This window comes from Zonotrichia leucophrys, chromosome Z, assembly GCF_028769735.1.
Source record: "Zonotrichia leucophrys gambelii isolate GWCS_2022_RI chromosome Z, RI_Zleu_2.0, whole genome shotgun sequence".
Lineage (NCBI taxonomy): Eukaryota > Metazoa > Chordata > Aves > Passeriformes > Passerellidae > Zonotrichia > Zonotrichia leucophrys.
In genome coordinates, this window is record NC_088200.1 from 64,377,507 (window position 1) to 64,397,160 (window position 19,654).

Here is a 19,654-nt window from a genome sequence, read left to right on the forward strand (position 1 = left end):
TTTTTCCTCCAAAGTATTTAGTTGATACTGTATATGAAAATGCAATAGTTCTCTATCAAAAACAACAGATTTCAGTCTGAGATGTCCTGCCTTACTTCAGATGTAAAGTAAGTGTTATTTTCCTTTCAGTTGAATATTAAGATATACTCTATAGAATGAGCTTTGAAGCACGTCATATTTTCTGTTTGATCAACAGTAGCTAACATCTTTGGGAGTATTTGAGAAAGAAAAGAGAAAGAAATTATTTCTGAGGTAGAAAATCTTATACGATCCAGTGAATTTTAATGTATTTCATAAGGTGGGAGTGGGAAGAGAAAAACAACTTCATGTATATTCTTGGTATTACATTTAGCAAACACTAACATACACCATTTTAAAAATTATTTCAAAAACAATTATTCTCTCCCAATCTCTCAAAAAGAATATTTCTTCTTCCAATGAATCTCTTAATTTGAGGCTTCTGAAAATTTCAGATGGGGTTTAAGTAATTAACTGCCTCTTTATCATTTTGACCAAAGAAAGTGAGAGAGTAGAATATGCAGCCATTTTTTATCCCCCATATGAGGTATTCCTCAGTGTGCCCAAGTTGGATATCTTAGCTAGTACAAAACTGAAACTCACCATTTCATCTGCCTTTGCCTACTTTTGTTTGTCTTCTTAATGCATGGCACATGTGACATTGAAAGTAACGATGTTGAAAGCTTTCCTCATTGTTGCCCCTGTTATGATATGGTTAGGTCTCCTGCCAGAGGAATAGGACGTTTTGAAACATTTGTTACTCTGACCCACAGAATGTTCTGTGGGCTGCTTGTTAAAGCAACTCGGAATTTCAGAAATTCTTCTGAGTCCTCTATTTTTGTCTCAGTTTCTTCCCCCTAGTTCTTTTTCAAATTTGTAAGATTATGTAGTTAAAAATTTCTTCATTCCTTGCAGAGAAATATTTTCTGTCTTTATTTGGATGAAAGACCCAAAAGAAAGTATGTCTGAGATGCATCTTGACATGAAGCATATTTCAGATTAACTTCTCACCTGTCAATAGCCAGCCTGTCTTTCATTTTAGTGACCTAGGTTCAGTAGGTTCTTTGCTTTTAACAATTATATGGCTATTCTAAATTCTTTTGGTTTAGTTTTATGGGTTTTATAACTGTTGTATATGCTGCTTTTTTTTTTTTTTTCTGATCTGATGTGTCTTCTGCCAAAAGACTTTTTCTCTGGACAGCTCTTCTGTTGACACCAGGCTTTTCATGAAGATTCTCTGTGACTAGCCAGCAAATATTTAAGGCGAGGCTGTAGCTTAGAGTTGGTGCGTCCTTATTCAGAAGATCTTTAGATGGGAGAAAACACTTTATTAGATTTTTCACAGTAAAATTGCATTCCTTTATAAGAGAAATTCTCATCCATAGAAGAGCCTCAATGGTAGTGCTTTCCCCTCAAAATAAACACTGATGTTGTGACCATGTTGGCTTCCTCTGGGTAACTGAACTTGTCTGCTTGCCATCCCTTTGCCAGAGGAATATCTTTACTTTGCCTGGGGAGGTACTGTCCTCATACCATGTTGTTAGACACTGCTGGGAAGAGGGGATACTTGCTTAATAGAAATTATGGAAATGGTGTTCTTTCCCTTTACCGTCTAAGGCTTGCCTTTTATCATATTCAGATATTCATAGGCCTGCCACAGTATTGATCTGCTTTTGTTCTTCACCTTCATAAGAATGATGTGCCTTTTGAATTCTTTCTCCTGTTTCATCAGTTTCCTCTCAACCACTGCTTAGGATTTAAAATGGAAACAGAATGTGGGATCTAAATGTTTAAGCTCTTGATTGTGTATTTAAATGTTTTTAATACTTTTTTAACAGAAAAACCCACCCTTACCAGATATAGGTGATTGTGTGGATATTTATGTGTTTATATGTGTATGTCTATATGACATCATTCTTTTGCTTGTTGTTAAAAAGGAGAAAAGGTCATTTGAGTCATCCATCACCTGTGGGACACAGACAACTAATTTGCCATTCTCCAAATCCACAGGGCCTGCCTTTGAGTGGTGTTGTTAAGGGTACCAGCAAGTGTAAATGAATCTCTGAAAGCCATTTTTCCTAACTCCACGCTTCTCTTAGAACTGCAAGATGGATTCTTCTAACCAAACAGAAAGGGGGCAGAAAGGATAATATTTCAATAGGGTGAGTGGGCATTATCATCTGCCTCCTTAGACTTGGAACAGAGCAGCTAGTTTTCTACTGGGGCAGGGGCAGTACGTACTGCTGAAAAAACATCTGACTCTTCTTTTAATAAAAATTAAGTATCTCATGTTGGCAGAGAATGCTGTCTGTGGTATCAGCAGCACAGAAAGTACATGTGCTGTGTCATTGTGTTCCTCTCTCCTCCCTGGACACCACTGTTTTGAATACATTATGGGGAAAAGGGAAAGCTTTACGTTACAAGTGTATACAGAATTCCTCCTTTTTAACAGCTGTTGCTGCTGAGGTTCATTCTGCTTGACATGGGTAGATGGAAGAAAGTCATTTGTTGCAAGGAGAAACAGGTTCAAGCCAAAAATTCAAATTGGTGCTGCCTTCCTGTGAGCACATTTGACCTTTTCTTTCTAGCAGCACGTTCCTATAAATGCTAAAATTAGCCTTGAGTTTTACTTAGGCCTATGATAGTGAAATGAAAACTTGCTGAAGTGCTAAAGGTTACCTCATAAAACTCCTTGATACAGAATTACAGCATATGCGGGGCAAACCAAAGGAATTGTCTGCTTGTAACTGTTAGAGAAAAACAGCCTAGGTCTTGCAGAAAATATATTTCTCAACTTCTGCATAGATTTCTTATAATTTTTAGGAAGAGCAAGGAAAGCAACTGAGTACTGCCAAAACCTGACTAAAGGTGAACAATTAACTTTACAAAAAGTACTGTTTTGTTATTTGCTGCTAACAATTACCATAACAAATCATAAATCTTTTTCCATTGAAGTTATCTGTCCTTGAAAATTTTGGTGTTCAGTGATTACCCCAAAATACTCAGTGCTTTCATTCTATGGGCAAGAACACAAGGGTAGTCACTCTGAATATTATCTTGGCAGCCAGATCTCTTTTGTGCTGGTTTTGGTCTCATGGCACAGTAGGAGTGCAGTGTGACCCGAGAGCAACTGCAGGTCAAGGCACCCTCTCTTTGCACAGAGCAAATATGCCTGTGACTGGAATCCTAGGGACATTGGAGTTAATCCTGTGTCCATCCCACGAGGCAGACTGACAGGCACACTTGTGTGACATGTTCCACTGCTTTCCTGCCTGGGTTTGGGCTGTTCTGAGACTCGGCAGCAGACACAGACTTTGTGTGTCCCTTTCTGTGCTGGCTCTGCTGTAAAACCTGCCAGAAAGGCTGCTGGAGGTATGGAGCAAATCCCTCTCCAGATTCTTTGTGAACAGGACTATAAGCTTCTTACCAGAGCTGCATGTAAACACAGGCCTGTAACGACAGCAGCCTGTGAGCTGCTTGGATAGACACCTCTGTTGTAGTCCCCTTGTTTTTTGTTAGCTTGCACAGATAAATCCATACACCTTCTTCTCATAAGATTGTTGACTCGGCCAGCAGAGTTGCTGTGGAATGTGAGTCAAATGTCACAGTCTGGGATGTGTGCTGAGTGACTGCATGACCTGTGTGCATGGTAAGATACTTCTGTGATCTGCACTCTCTGTGCACCTGGGAAACTTCACTGGTGTAGCCAGTGTGTAGCACCCACATCTTCCCCCCTAAAGGCCCATCTGAACAAGTCTGGCCAAGCGGTCTGCAGAAGAGAGAAGCAAAACTGAAATGGACTGTGCATTTAAAACAGTAATTTGCAATAATTTGCTCTGCTGATATGTGCCAGAACAGCAAAAATATTTCACAATTCAAACAGCCATCCCATTCCTGAGTGAGGTGCTGTTTTACTTCATGTGAGAGCTGATGGGTCATAGGACAGAACTCATAATTCCTTTCCTTTCCTGAGACACTGAGATGTTACCGTGTCATTGCTTGCCTGCCTCTCATACAAACTGTGTTTCCACAGGCAGGGAGGTCTGTCTGTCTGTCTGTCTGTCTGTTCTGTGTTTTCAGGGCAGCCAAGTCCAGCAGGGCATATCCTGGCTGCTGTCCCTCCTCAAGATGTTGAGCAGTCATGCAAGATGTGATTGTGCTGCCAACTTGTAGAACATAAATTCAAACTGAGAGACAGTGAGTTGAGGTTGCATGTTAGGAAAGCATTCATTGCTGACTGGGAGGTGAGGCAGTAAAACAGGTTGCCCACAGAAGTTGTGGATATCCCACTCCTATAAGTGTGTAATGCCAAGATGGAAAGAGCTCTGAGCAACCTGTTGAGTGAAATTTGTCCCTGTGCCCATGGCGGGGGAGTTGGAACTATGTGACGTTTATTGTTCAATCCCAACCATTCAGTGATTCTGTGAACATGTTTCTATATAGAATTATGTTAATACAGACATCTGCATCCTGGCTGAGGTTTCCCTTGCTGCTTTAAAGTCAAGGGCAGGTGAAGGCTGGTTAGGCACATGCCCTTCTGTGGACCTGCCTGCTGGAACCGTAGTGCTGGCAAAGGAGGGAGGATGAAACTTAGTGTGAAAGCCTCTTGCCAGAGGGTAACTTGAATCTGCAGTATAGAAGTGATGGCCTGAGGAAGCCTCATGAGGTGTTACGGTTGTCCTGGGGGCTGTGAGGCTACACAGAAGGCTAATCCAGGTCTTCAGCAAGAGCTGCTATCACAGAGATGATCTGCAGGAAAAAAATTGGTAGGTAGAAACAGAGAGAGTATTTTACAATGTAGAGTCACACAGGAAATCAGAAGTAAGGTAAAAAATAGTGCTCATCCTTTCCCTCATGGCATCAGTGCAACAGATTGCAAAAGCTTGCAAGTATTACCCTATTAAATGGGTCTCCTTGACTTTGAAATTTCAGTCCTTAGGAATCTGTTACAGCCCATTTAAGTAGTTTAATGCCATTATAGTATCTCTCTAGTTTGGTCGCAGTTTACTAAAATACTTAGTAATGTACTTATCCAAAAATACTTATCCAAATGTTTTGAGTTAGCACAACACAAGTTAACAGCTGTTCCAGCTGTGTCGTTTCCCAGCTTCCTGTGTGCTCCCATGCTGCTTGGAGTGGGGTGGTGTCAGAAAAGGCCTTGCTTGACACTGCAGTACCTGAAATGGGCGTGCTGTCTCTGCTGGTTGGCTACAAATACAAAACATAGCACCATACATGCTGCTATGAAGAAAATTAAATCTGTCACAACCAATTCCAAGGGAATAGTAAGAGAAATAGTAGGATGAGGGAAGGTGATGTGAGATGGTAGTAGCTCAATAAGATGTTGTATCATGCATGAAGTCATTATTTTAAATTCATTCCTTCATAAGTATGTGTGGTGACAAGCTTCCTACTAAATCTCACTTAGGTTTCCCAGGAGGCAAATACCAAAGAGAAGGCTTGGGCAAAACTAAATTGGTAGTTTGCAGAGCAGCTTGGAAAGGATGCTGCCCAAAACCTATAAGAAAAATGAGTGTAATTAAGGTTGTAAAAGAAGAAGGAGCTAAACAGGTCATTTTATACTCTTGGAACAAAAGTGTGATGTAATTGAGAAATCATTTATTGGGTTAAGTGAGACAGAGAAAGCGGGAGGGAGAGAGAGAGGGAGGGAGGGAGAGAAAATAGCCATTATAAACCCAGGTCTTCTTGGGCTAAGGACAAAAGCAGTGAGCTTTAAACTGCTACAATATGTGTTTATTATCTGACAGTTGCTGTTTGATCAAATTTTGCTTTTCTGATATGACCATTTATCTAAAGGCAGCATGAATGATGAGGAAGCATTAACAAAGATGATTAGAAAATGAATGGATTTAAATGAGAGAAAAGTGAAAATTTGCTGTTTCTTAGTAAGTTCTACATAGTATTAGCAGCATTTGTGAGTGCAAGAAAGTACTTGCGCCATGTTTGTGCACTTTCTGATGCAAAACAGTGATAGGGCTGCTGGTGGGGTGAATATTCAAGGTATGTAGTGTTAACATATGAGTTCTCCAATCTCCCTATTTCCCTAGCCTCCTTCTACCTGTGCTACCTATTAAATAAATGACAGGCTAAAAGGAGAAGAGGGCTGGATTTCTTCAGAGTGTAAGTCAGTTTCAGTGCCAAGACTGGGATTCCCAGATGATGTTTCCTTTTAGAAAATTTCTCTCCTGTCCACGAGAAGAATGAAAAACATTACAGAGTCATTAGGTTTGCTTGGCATCCATGTTTTTTAAGTTTTTAGATATTTTAATTTGTAAGAGTATAAGGAAGACAGAGCCTCTTGATCAAAATCAAGAGTGAGAATAACAGTTTGTTTCATACTTCAGAGTTGTATTTTGAAATTCTTCCCAGAGTTTGGCTGTAATGGTATCTATCACCCATTCACTGCCCAGTGTGTGCTGCGACAGTCATACCTGTTCCTAGAAGGACACACTTCTAGAATTTCAAGTATCTCTCCTGTTCTTCCCACTCATCACTCCTGCCTCATCATTTTTTAGCCAAATATTTCCAAATAAAAGTTTGAATATGTTGGGAGGGCTAGAACTGTTAATGGGTTTTAAGTGAGTTTTCAAAATTAAGGCACTTCACTCACTTCCTCCCAAGCTGATCCTCGAAGTTTTATCTTTGCTACCAAAAATTTGATGAAATAAAAACTCCTTAACACAAATGTAGTATTAAGAGGTAGGCATTCTTTATTTGGGTGGATGCACAGAGACAGAGCTCCTCCAAGATCTGTGCATGCCGAGTACTAGATTGTTTCTGTTTTTATACTGTATTTTGCACACATATTGGTTGATTGTCCCAGAATAAACATACATATGATAATCATTTCCCCAAAATCATTAATGTATTTCCCCTCCCCTTTACCCATGCATTGTTCTGGGGGTTTCTCTGGTGGTCCCTGGTGTTGTAGACCTGCTGTTCCAGGTGACCTGGCTGAGTTGGCAGAGAACTTCCAGTTCTCCTTCTCACACAATAGGCATTGTGCAGTTTTATAGGCCAGTGGTTTTGGGGAACAAGCATTGTGTTAGCTCACCAGGTGTAGACAATTCATCATCTGCTAACATCTTCATTAGCTGGTGGAGATATCTGGTGCATTAGCACGGAGCCTGTATTCTTCTAGAAGGGATGGGGAAACTGCAGCCTCCCATGAGCCCTTCAATGCACAACTGTGTGAGACAGCTGAGAATGTGTTAGTGTGGCTTCAGGCTACAGACTCACCCCAGGGTGGATGGCAAAAGCAGAGCTGCGTCTAGACAGCAGCAGGGAGGCTGAATGCAGGATCTTTCAAGTTAGGGAAAACAGTGAAGAAAATAGAGATAGTCCATTGCCAGAAGACATGCTAGTAGCTTTTCACTTACTTAGTCTTTTTGTTACATGTAAGTACTGTGCCAAATGTTTGGGAGTTCTGGTGACATTTAATGGCCAAAGACCTGTTTAGCATACAAGGTTTCAACACGAGGCCAATGCAAATATATTACAATTTTTTTCTGCCCCCAAGTAAATTATTACAGCATATGTTTTCTTTGCCTTAGCAAAATTGTTCTCTTTTCTCCTCCCTAGCTTCTGAGTTTTCTGTATAAAAAAGGTTCATTTGGAGTTTTTGTAGAGATAGGATTATAATCATCATCATCATCGTTATCATTGTTACTTTTCTTATTGATTTAGCAGATGAGGTGTTTGTGGAGGCAGTTTGAGTGGAGCACTGGTTTTATAAGTGATCTGATGGACAGCTTGAGTTCACAACTTTATGTGTAGGAAAGCCTCCTAATTCTCTTGGTTACAGCACACACGGGGAGCTGCAGACCCCTTGCTTTAGCTGGAGAGGGAACTGCAACTCCGGTGTTTCTGTGTGAGAGGCCACTGAACTTCCTTGCTTGACATCAGACAAGAGTGGTTTTGAAAAAATCCATTAATCTAATTGATTCAAATGGATGGAAAGAAATAGAAAACTTGGGGATGTGAGTGGAAGCTGAAAAAAAAAGGGAGTTTTGTGGCAAGAAGAGAAAAGAAATTAAGCACAGTTTGGGAAAAGCGATTTGAGAGAGAGACAATGGAAAAATTTACGGGAAGGCAGAAAGGCACACAGAGGCTATATGTAGAAGTTTCTGGAAAAAAAAAATCCCAGAAATATGCTCACAAATGTAGGATGGGAGGGTAGGAATCAAGATACTACTGGAAGACTGCAAAAGGTGAAGTTTGTTAGAGGATTGCCAGATGAGAAAATCAGAAGGGGCTGTGGCTTTGCTGCAGAGCCATTTGACTGAATGAACAGTATGGATCCCATCAAGCCCCTGGGGAGAAATATTGGTGAAGTTCTCTCTTTGGATGACTCTGAAATGTCTTCTCCAGGTGGACAGACTTTTCCACCAAAAATGAAATCTTAATACCAAACTCACATTGATTCTATTTTGTGAACACAGTAATATAAAATACATACATACATACATACGTACATATATATATATATATATATGTATGTATACACACACACACAAAGTCAGTTTAATTCATGATAGAGAATTTGCATGACTTATGTTGCCATATTTGCTGAAGTACACAGGTCCAAATGAGAGCTGTACAGCTGCTTAGCCTTGGAGTGAACACGTAAAAGTTGCGTTGTTTTATTAGTGCATTGTTTTAGTATAAACTAAGAGTTAAGTGGTACTGCAATCACTTTCTGGTTATGGAATTGTTTGGGTGGAGGGACTAGAAGAGAGAGGAATGTGAATCAAGGTAGGGCTCTAGGAGTTATTGTTGATGCTTGTGCAGGAAATTGGGATCAAAGTTGTGTAGGAGTTATTTCTAAATGTGCAGGACAGGGCTTAAGGGGGAGATGAGATAGGTAGGTAGATAGAGAGATACACAGATAAAAGTAATTGTAATAAAAAGTAATTTTTCTACTATACTTTTCAGAACTCCTTTTATAACTGTGAAAGGTACTTTGTCCAAGATGAATAAATCATAGCCTTACTTGCATGGCAGTTTTGTCAAGATGACTCTGCACTGTACACAGTGACCAAGGAATAAGCACAACTATCATAATTAAACTTAATGCGTCATGGTTTCTCTGCAGTTTAAAACAACAAACCTTGTCCCACAAAAATGTATATATATATATATATATATATATACTGACACAAAATTTCTGTTTTAGGTAGCCACTCTTCTCCTTCCTTTGTTTTCTGTTGAACAGAATTGTACAAAAGTAAAGCAGTCAAGAAATTGGTGTTGTAGCTGTCTAAGGTGCACTTCCAGTCTGAAAAATCACATGCCCCTAGTTAAGAAGTAATAGTATACAAAAAAAAAAAAAAAAAAAAAAACAAAAAAAAAAACCATGAGAGGTTGTGAAGACCAATATACTTAAATCCCTGGATTTTGTGTTTTGAAGTTTGGGTTGTGTTTGAAAATGTTTTTGTCTGCCTCTTTGAGTATAACTTTGAAAAGTAGATTTTTAAATGCTTTTGTGTTTGAGGTGGTCTGAGCAGGTGTGACTGGGATGTTTTCAGATCTGTTAATGCAGTATAACACTTGTTGAGCTCTACCACAATCAAGCAGTCACAAGGACCAACAAGGCTGTGTTACTTCCTTCTGTAGAGCTTTGTAGGGACAGCATAAATGTCCTGACATAAAGGAGATTGAGGATTGTGACCTAAACTCTGTCAGCTGTGATGATTAACTAATGCTGCTAAGAAGTCAGCTGTGCTTGGGGAAAGGAAGAAGGACAAGCACACTGTTTTTTGAAACAGTTTTAGAACTTCAGGCACAAAACTACCCAAATTAACCAGCACTCTATTGTGACTCACTGGTGTAATTAGAAACACACTGTGTTTATTTGTATCCCTAAAACTAATCAGCTAAACTTACTCCTCCTCTAGGAATACTGAGATCCATCTCATGTTTCCGTGGATCACAGAGGCTAGCATTTTTGTGCTCCACATCATTGTTTATTTAGAAATGTCCCTATTCTCTACCACACAGCAATTCCCAACTGCAATCACTTGTAAGTCAGTACAGGGTGACTTGTTTGTTGGGGAGAGAAGCATCAGTCCAGCAGATTATGGATTTTTTAACATTAGAAGGTGCTTGATTGTGACCACACTGTTAAGGAGTGAATCTGAGCTGACAGGAATTTTTAAAGACAGTTTTCACTGCATGCAATTTTTGCTTAAAACCAAAGCAACTACCAGAGCAGCCCTGGTGCAAGGACAGCTAAAGCCCTGAAGTCACACAGTAGTTCCAAATTAACAAAATGTTATTATCTACTCTGAGCTTCTCACTCCCAGTTTCTTTGCAGGAAATCTTGAAAGATCTTGGGTTTCTCCCTAAATGGCACAGGAATAATTTTCAAAGTTGGAACAGTTTCCAGGCACTCCTCCTAACCCCATTTAACCTGTAGTTCTCTTAAGACACCATCTTCTTTACTAGTTAAACTTGAGAAATACCTGCCAAGTCCTCTTCACTGAAGATGAATTATGTTATTTATTTTTATCAGACATTTCCCTGGTGAAATGCAAGTGTGGGAATTAAGGTAAAAGGCAGGATCATTAAGAGCTAGATTGTGAGGAGTTTAGTGGAGTTTAGCAAGACAGGATGTTTCAAAGGTACTCACTTTGAATCAGACTTATGTAAGAAAGTTATGTAGGATAAACTGCTTTTCACAATTAGATCCTAACGATGTGAAGGTTTACTTCAGGCCTATAGGGTTTTTTTTCCTCCTTTGCATATCAGCATTTAGAAAACAAAGGTGTGATTTTACAAGTTTTTACTTTTCAAAACTGTTTCCAGGTTTTGTGATTGAGACTGATTATGTTGGATGTGAGTACATCCCCTATTATATAAATATGTGATTTTGAAATACATTACAGTGCTTTCTTTAGTGTAATATGACTACATAAAAACAGTTTGTTCCCCCAAGATCCAAACAAACAAAATATGTTCTGTATTTACTTCATGGGTTCAACCACAAGAAATTTAACCTCTTTTTTGCATAGATTTTTCTGTTTAAAAACATGCAATATCCAACGCATTCATCTACCTTGTATCAAAACCACTATAAAAGATTATTTTTTTCTCAGTATATGACATCTGAAACTAATAGAAGATGGATATTTTATTTTTATCCATTTTTATATATTTTTATTTTCTCTATTATGCAATAGCAAAAATCTAATACTTTCAGAAGGTAGAGAAAATTCATTGTTTCAGGTGGCAGTTAATGTTACATGGGAGAAATGTGCCTGTGTTTACAGCTACCATTATTTGTTACTATGAAACATTATATCTTTATATAATTCTTCTTATCCCTCCCATTTAAATTATGAAGGCTGTAGGGAGAGGTTAAAGCCAGGCTTATACCATCTGGAGTTTTGTTTTTTTTCAGTCTTAAACAAGATCAGGAAATCCAGAGCTCTGACCATAGAGAATGAGTTTTTCAAAAAAAGTCACTCTAGGTATAACAGAGTTGAGCTTTTCATTTGGGACTCCACTCAGAATTAGTGGAAACAATCAGTGTGTATAGCTGCACACTGGGAAAGAAACCAATAAACCTACAGTTTACATTTCTGAGACCAAGCAGTACTGATCAAACCAGCTTCCTTGATGCCCTTGCACTACTGTACATGGAACTGTGACTGGAACAATGGAAACTGAAGCCAGATCTTGCTTTGAACACAGGGTAGCTTTATTTAACTGAGATTTTTAATGGAACTAAGGGGTTAAGCAAATTTCATAAAGGGTTTTGAAAGTAGGATGAGGGGCTGAACCCTGTCATCAAATTTGCCAGTGTTGCTCCATGCATTTTTGTACTCTTGTATTCTCTTGGGACCTCTGTATTTCTGGAAACCCCTTTGATATTACAGTTTGCACAAACTCCTCTAAAGAGTGCAAAAATGGGCAAAGACTGGCAGGGTGATCTAAACAAGTCTGTCTCTTCAGGTTCAACCTCAGTGACAAACTCAGCATCATTTTGAAACCACATACCATATCAAACCACAAAATCCTAACATTCCTAAATGGTTCACAATATGGCTGTGTGTGCAAAGACAAGAAGGTCCATTGAACCATATTTAAAAGGCATTTGAACACCTAACTACTACTGTCCTAAGCCAAGGTCCTGCTTCTGATCTCTGCTTCTGGTGCTCTTTTTTCTAGCTTGCAATATGTTTGCAAACAGAAAAGATTGCTTAGAGAAGCAATCTAAATTAAAGTTCTTTCTTTACACAGACAAAAATCCCTTCTTGTAATCTGCCCAGCTGTAGATGAGTGAACTAATGATAGGCTCTGCCTTAAGATAAGGAATTGCCACTCTCCATCTACCTGCTTATTTGGTTTGTCTTCCAAACTTCAGAAAAAACAGTCAAACAAGATTTAAAACAATAAAAGGAGAATAGAGTGTCTTTCTGCCACCTGGATTTCATGGCCAAGCTTCTTCTCCAGTGGTTTTGGAGACCTATACTTCTGAGAGTCTATCCACCCAAGGAACACAATGCATGGGAAGATAATCACAAGGGATGCTGAGAAAAAAAACAAGGATTAAGTGTTTTAAAAAAGCACAACAATCAGTATCTGGGTGGATGTGTCTTCCTCAGCATATCATGACTTCCAGTTAACCTTGTTAACTACTCAGTGGAAAGGTGGTAACATCTATGACACCAAACAAGTGATTGCTGAAGGTTCTGCCTACTCTAAAGCTCCTCCTGGCTTGGGGCTTTTTAGGGTTCACTGAGCATCCTGACTTGGGGTTTGGTCCAAGCTGACTGACAGTTGCAAAGGCAAACAAAACAAATTGGTTAGAGTGTCATATGAGAAGGGTATTATATAAGGTACAATACCTTTTATTTTGAGAAGGGTAAATATTTCTAGCCCTAAATTAATATCAGTAAATCTAAAGCAAATTATTCCAGTTGGAAAAGGAATGCAAACCAGATGCATGATATTCTCAGTTTTCCGGTTAAACAATAGTAAGTGAATATCTGCAAAAGGGAGAATAATCTCTCTGGAATTTTTTAGGAGTGGGAAAGCAGCTACATGTTGCAATGTAGGGACTTTTTTTAGCGAAGCCTTCCTTAATTGGACTTTTAAAATGTATTTTCCTCCTACTTTCCACACAGCAGGGCATGTGTATTGTTTCCTGGAACTGGAATATCACCCGTTCTTATTCAGACAGCTTTGGCCAAGCATTACCTTCAAGCTGCAATATCCCATGACAGTTTAATCTCAAATAAAAGAGAACCTGTATTAGAATGCAATTCATAAAAGATCAGAAATTGCTGTTGGAATAGCAATGTTCCCTGTGCTTGCTGAGACTTGGTCAGTAAACCAGAAGGAAAGACAAGCTATTCCATGCGCAGCAGAACTAGTGAATCCTGATTTCCTCTAAAACCATGCACTCTGTCACCCAACATCAAGCCAGTTTACCTTCCAATATCCCGGGAGATGTGCATCTCAGTAACTTGAGATCTTGCTGTGCTCACAGTGTTCCCAGTTCACCACTTGCCTCTGTATTCTTGTCTCTTTTCCCACCCCCTGTGTTTCTGAGGGGAGGGGACAAACACTGGCTGCAGTTAAGAACAAGCTAATGGGCCACAAGTGCCATGTGCCATGGGGAGAGCCAAAGCCTGTGGGATGGATGGATGGTCTGCCACGAAATGCCACAGGAAATGGTGTATAGCACTTCCCTCAGCAAGAATACTGGATTTCATTTTTTCTCTGTGTAGATACAGAACACCTGGGTAATTAAATGTCTTTGAGATGTCTGGTTTTGTCAAACAGGCTGAAATGGATCAAGAGATTCAAAGGTGAGAAGGAGAAAAGTGAAAAAGCTTTCTTCTTTAGATGCGCTGGTAATGTTAGTGTGTCTGCCACTTAGCATGGGTAAGCATAGCTTTAGCTATTTGAGACATGTCGATGGCATGTAATGATTGTAGTATGGAAACTCAGATACATAAATAAACAATTAGTAACCTACTGCAGTTGGGTAATTCAGTGAATTACCATGAAATTTAGCATAAAAACCAACTGGCAGCCCTGTCATGTTGTAGAGCTGGAGGGTTCATCTATGAATTAGTACATGGATGCAGTGTCTGCTCTTATTCCCGTAGTCTTAATTTTGTGTTGTATAAAGAACAAAAGTTGAGCTCTACAGATTCTCTTCTTAAAGTTTTTGCTCTGTTTATTAGGGCAACCAGATCTGACTTCCCCAAAGACGTATTATTTAGAATTGGATAAATGTGCTTAGGGTTTGGAAAGTTGTATTTGTTTTTTTTCACCTAGCCGTGCCAACTGTGTTCTAACAAATAAACACAGGTATATTAAGTAATTTTAAAAAACTTCTAATACATTGTGTTTATGGGAGTTACAATGTCATATGCATGTTGCATATGTTATTAACATGAGCCCATCTAGAGAAAAAAGTGCTTTAACCCTTACACTAATCCAGATTCTTTTATGAATTTTTTTCCTTCCTTTATATGTAATTTTTCTTTCACTGTGGGTCCTCACATAAGGCAGTGGTTTAATTTTAGGTCTTTTCCTGTATTTCTTCTTAGGATTTAAAACTTGACTCATTACATTTTATATAATCCACATCACTGTAAGTGCTGTAACTTGATTACTCTCCAGAGGTCTTTTCACGTTCATCACGTTGGGATAGCTTTCTTCATGTGGCTGGGGCAATTGTATTAAATTCTCAACAACCAAGGCTGTATGCTTTGGTAAGTGGCTGTTTTAACTGGATCTGAAAGTATAAGCTATTCCATACAAGTAAATGCTATGTAAGGGAAACATAAAAAAGATTCAAAATTATATGTGCTTTTCTTGCAGCTCACAAAATAACTTTTACTGATGGCTGGTACAGCTGTTACAAATAAAATGTGTTTCTGATTCAGTTGCTTACTTCTTTTGGATGACCAAGTTACTTAATAGACAGCCTTTTGCTTTCAAAGAGATTAAAAAATCTGGAGAATTAACTACCTATCTACCTATTTAATGTAAAGAACATTTAGCATCTCTCTGTTTCAAATGAGAGACTATGTCTCTGAATGCTCACAGCAAAGTTTACTGCTTTGTCAGGTGAATTTTTTTTCTATTTCTCAACTGCCCGGTTTTATTTTCTTTCTTCTTGTACAGAATACAAAAGGTCCATTTGTCTTTAACAAATGAATCCATTGTGTATTTTGTATACCCTTTGTGCCTTTTTAGTAGCCTGTAGTAGTTTGTAGTTTTAGTAGCCTCTATCTGTTGCTTCTACTATCAGAATTTTTAGTAGCCTTTAGTTATTGTTCCTGTTCATTATTACCTTGCCGTACCTGCCTGAAAAAGGGCTCTGCCTGTGTCACAAAAAACTCTTCAGAGCTGCACAGACTTTATCAAGCATGACATGAGTCCTTTACAAAGCCTTCCACTAGGTCTTGTCATTCGTGCCGGATGGATTGCAGATTGCTCATCAATCTGAGATTCTGCGCTGACTGCCTGTGCCAAGGTGTCTCCTGCCTCTCTTGTCCTGTCTTGGGAGGACTCAGCCTTAGCAGTCCATTCCAAAGGGCAAGGCTAAGGCAGATAAGCCTCAAGACAAAGCGGAAGTGAAAGGGGGCTCCTGAGATGAGTTGTGGAGACAGATGCAGTGTAGGAAGTGTGAAAGTGTAATTCAAGACAACAACCTTGTACTGCTTCTCAGTTTTTTATAGCACCTGGAGCCTGCCAGTACATCCTCAAACAGTATCTCTGCTTTTCCCTGACCTCTGAGCATAGAAAAGGGTTGCTGCCCAGTGAAACTGGCTGTGCCCTACAATTGTATAGCTTAGCTATGTTTTGATGGGTTTGGCTTTATTGATTACTGAATAACAATAACAGAACATAAATCTTGGTCTGTGCTTTCTCCCCAAGGCTCTCTGTTCCCATGATTCCCCTGTCTGTAATGTCAAGATCATGGTCTTACCCTCACTTGTCAAACCCAGATAAATTAACCACAGGAGTGCTGAACCCAAGGAGACCTCATGTCTTTCCTGGTATTACAGCTGAATGAACCTGATGAGGTTCATCAGGCATTTTACTGGTCCAGTTTTCAGCTGTTTTCTAAGTCTTCATCTCCCCTGTGCTGTCCATTGTCCAAGCAACAACAATTTAATATGTAGAGAGCCAAAGGACAGACCTTTTTGGATGCTTCTAGGCAGTATATACTGTATACTCTTTCTGAGAAGTTTGGGCATGCAGCCAGTTTATTTAAAGGCAGCAAAACAAAGACTAGGGTAAAGGTTTCTCTGTTAAACAGCCTACCATGAAAATGCTAAAGTGATAAAATGCTAAAATTAATAGGTTTGGGAGCAAGTGTCTCCAAACACGTGGTAAAGTCAGCACCATGCCTCCGCCAACTACTCTATTTTTCTTACCATGTGCTGGCAAGGAGTCTGTGGCTCTTTCAGTATATCCTGTCTCTCGATCAAAAGAAAAAGCTTGCTATGGCCTGTACATTGTGCAGAAGCCTTCCCAACCATTCTGTAAATCCTTTACATTTTTTTTCACATGCAGATGGTTTACATTTTTCATTTTCTCTTATATCTGCATTGGATAAAGTTTTTTTATCTTACAGCGACTTCAATTGAAAAATAAGCACCCGCCCATTGTACCATTATACCACATTTCTTTGTTTGAGAAGGAGTCTGAGGAGAACTCTTCTAAGTTTAGTACCTTTGCCTTAGAAATCTTAGGACTTTGTAAACCACTTTGACATAAGTACTCATTGGAGGCTCTGTAAGAGTTAAGAATCAATAATTTATATGGGATTCCATCGGCACTTTCCAGTCTTAAACCTCAGAGGTGGAGGATAGTATTTTTTCTTGATTTTTCTGGGCTGAGAAGAAATGGTAATATTGATGTGGTTCAAAAAAAGATGATTTAGTACCCTTACAATTTGCTTCTCCAAAAGCACTTTGTTTGTTTTCGTTCTATAACGAGTGCTTTCTTCAGCCAGTGCTGCCAAGAAGAGGGTGTAGCCTCCATGCAAGTCATTAGTTCATTAATTCAGCAGTCTAAACACAAAGTTTAGAAGGCAAAGTCATATCACTTGCAGTAATTTGGCCTCATCCCAGTATTCATAATAAGAAACAGTTTTGTTATGCTAACCCAGAGTTTGGTCTGTCTTGCCAGATGTTGAAGGTCTAGATTTTAACTGGGAAGAGTATCATGCTAGATTGTCATTCAGAAAATGATACGCACAGGCATTGACAATCTTTACATGGAGTTTAGAGAAGCAAATAATTCAATACATATGAATGGAAAGGGGGCAATTATCACTTCATCATTGCTTCTCTTTTTCCACTTTCTTCTTCAAGGGGATGGGGGAAGTTTGTGTTCTTTTCCTTTGCTCTCACAGACTGTGACATTGGCTCAGCAAGGGGCGGGGGTGAACAGCTGCATGAAGGCAGGAATAAATGAAGGAGGACAGGAAGTTTTAAAACCAGTGCTGTCACTAGAGACGTGTAAGATGAAATTGCACCTTCCACAGAGCTGAAGATTTGCTAATGCACCAGAACTGTCACAGAGACATTCTGTGTATCTGTATATGTCCCGTGCCCAGAAAACACAAAGCTGGCTGCAGCAAAAAATCCAACTGGTGAAAAGTTCCAGCATTTCTACATATTTTTCTTTTCACTTTAGTTGAAGGGTCTTTGCTGAATTCTACACGCTTCACTCTGAATTTAGAGCCTTGTAGATTTTTTGTGCCTTTTTTTAATAGTATATGTATTTTAAGTTATTTTATTACATGTCTGTTAATAATGTTTTTTATTAGAAGTACTGTATATATTTTAGTAATAAATATATTAAACTTTTTTCAGTAAATTAATTACTGAAATTCCTAAGGAGAGTAGGAAGTTGTAGTCATTATTTAATTGTTCACTGTTTCATAATTGATATTAAAAATTATAATATGACAATTTAAAATTAAGACATGAACAATTTAAAAAATACTTCAAAATTAAACCAGCTTGGAAGGTATACAGTCTGATATGTTTGAAGTGTTTTGCTTCACATTAACTCAAAAGTATCACTTTAATATTTCTCACCAAAATTAGTGTTTCCTATTTTTTTTTTGCTCAAGATACACACATATTCTGCCTCTGCCATGCAGCAGTATTTGCCTGGGTGGATGTGCTAGCTAGCAGCTATGAACTTTTCTGTCTGCAGTGAGCAAGAGTAAAGCCAAGGACGAAGCCTTGAGCACACCACCTCAGTTGTGAGAGGCTTTTGAAGAGTAAGTAAAGAAACAGTAGAACAAAAAAAAAGTCAAAGGAGAATAAAGATTGCTGGCTGAAAACCCCTAGTGTTATTTAACTACTTACAGTCTCTGTTGGTGGTTATTTGGTTCCTACCTGTTTTTCTGGACCTCAGCAAGCTGTTCTTTTGCTTTTATTCATTTCAGCAGATTGCTCCAGTGAATTCTGTGGTCAAGATCTGTTTCCCAGGGCTATTAGAGGGCCTGGTTCTTTTTGTATGGTAAGATGCTTACTTAGCTCTTCCCCATTTTCTGATACTGCAGTCATTTTGTTGTGGTAATCAGTTTTACACAGGAGAGGTTAGATACTTCTAGAAACGAGCACAAAAACTTTCTGTGTTAACTAGAGAGAGGTATGTTTACATGAAGCCGTAAAGGTTGGAGCATTCTAATAATTTCTTGTTTTGGTTTTGAGGCAACATCTTTCTACAAACAGTAAAACATGTAATGCAAATAAGGGATTGATCATTTAGAATTTCCTCTCTTTTTTTTCACCCCTCCTGCTGGAACTCTGTTGTTCCAATTCTCTGATTATTTGGACCATTCCTGGAATTCTTGCTTTTAATTTAAAAATTCCAGAAATGTTGTTGTGCAGCTTGTCTGCATCTTTTTTTGTAATTGCAAATGAAATCACTTTGCTGGCAGAGTTTACAATATAGAATAAGAGAATCTCTAACTTCCCTAACCAGCTCTGTATGTTCACATTCAGTGTTTCTCATTGGAAAAAAACAAGCATATGTGTAAGCTGTGGCATTTTGTGAAGGTATCCTGAGATCTGTTTCAGTGTGAGACAGCAGAGCAGTAATAATATGCATATACTTAGAGCAACATGATGCAAAACTTTAAAAAAGGGGTTATCAGAAATTAGTGCTCTTTTAATTGGCAATATATGCAACATTCCTCAATTAGAGATAGATGGACACCTTTCTTTTACCTGTAACATTCATACTTTTACATGCCTTCATCCCACACTTCTTTCCAGTTCCAAATCTGTCCCTCAGTTCCCACCACATGACCTCTTTCCCCTTCTGGTAATTTCAGGAAAGCTTCTTTTTTTGGCACAACAGTCATGGCAATAATAGGTGTTGGTGTGGCAAACCACGACACTGGCCATGACCAGTGCCCAGATTTCTGCATGTGAGGCATTCATGCCTGGCAGGTTAGATGGTAGATGAGGCAATAGGATCATTTTGATGTCTGCAACCCATTTTCTTCAAACTGCTGGTGAATATCATTATTTCACAACTGCTGGATAGATACGTGGATGATAAAAACTGTGGGCTTGTCTACAGTAGTGGATATATAAGCAACACTCTAACAAAGAGT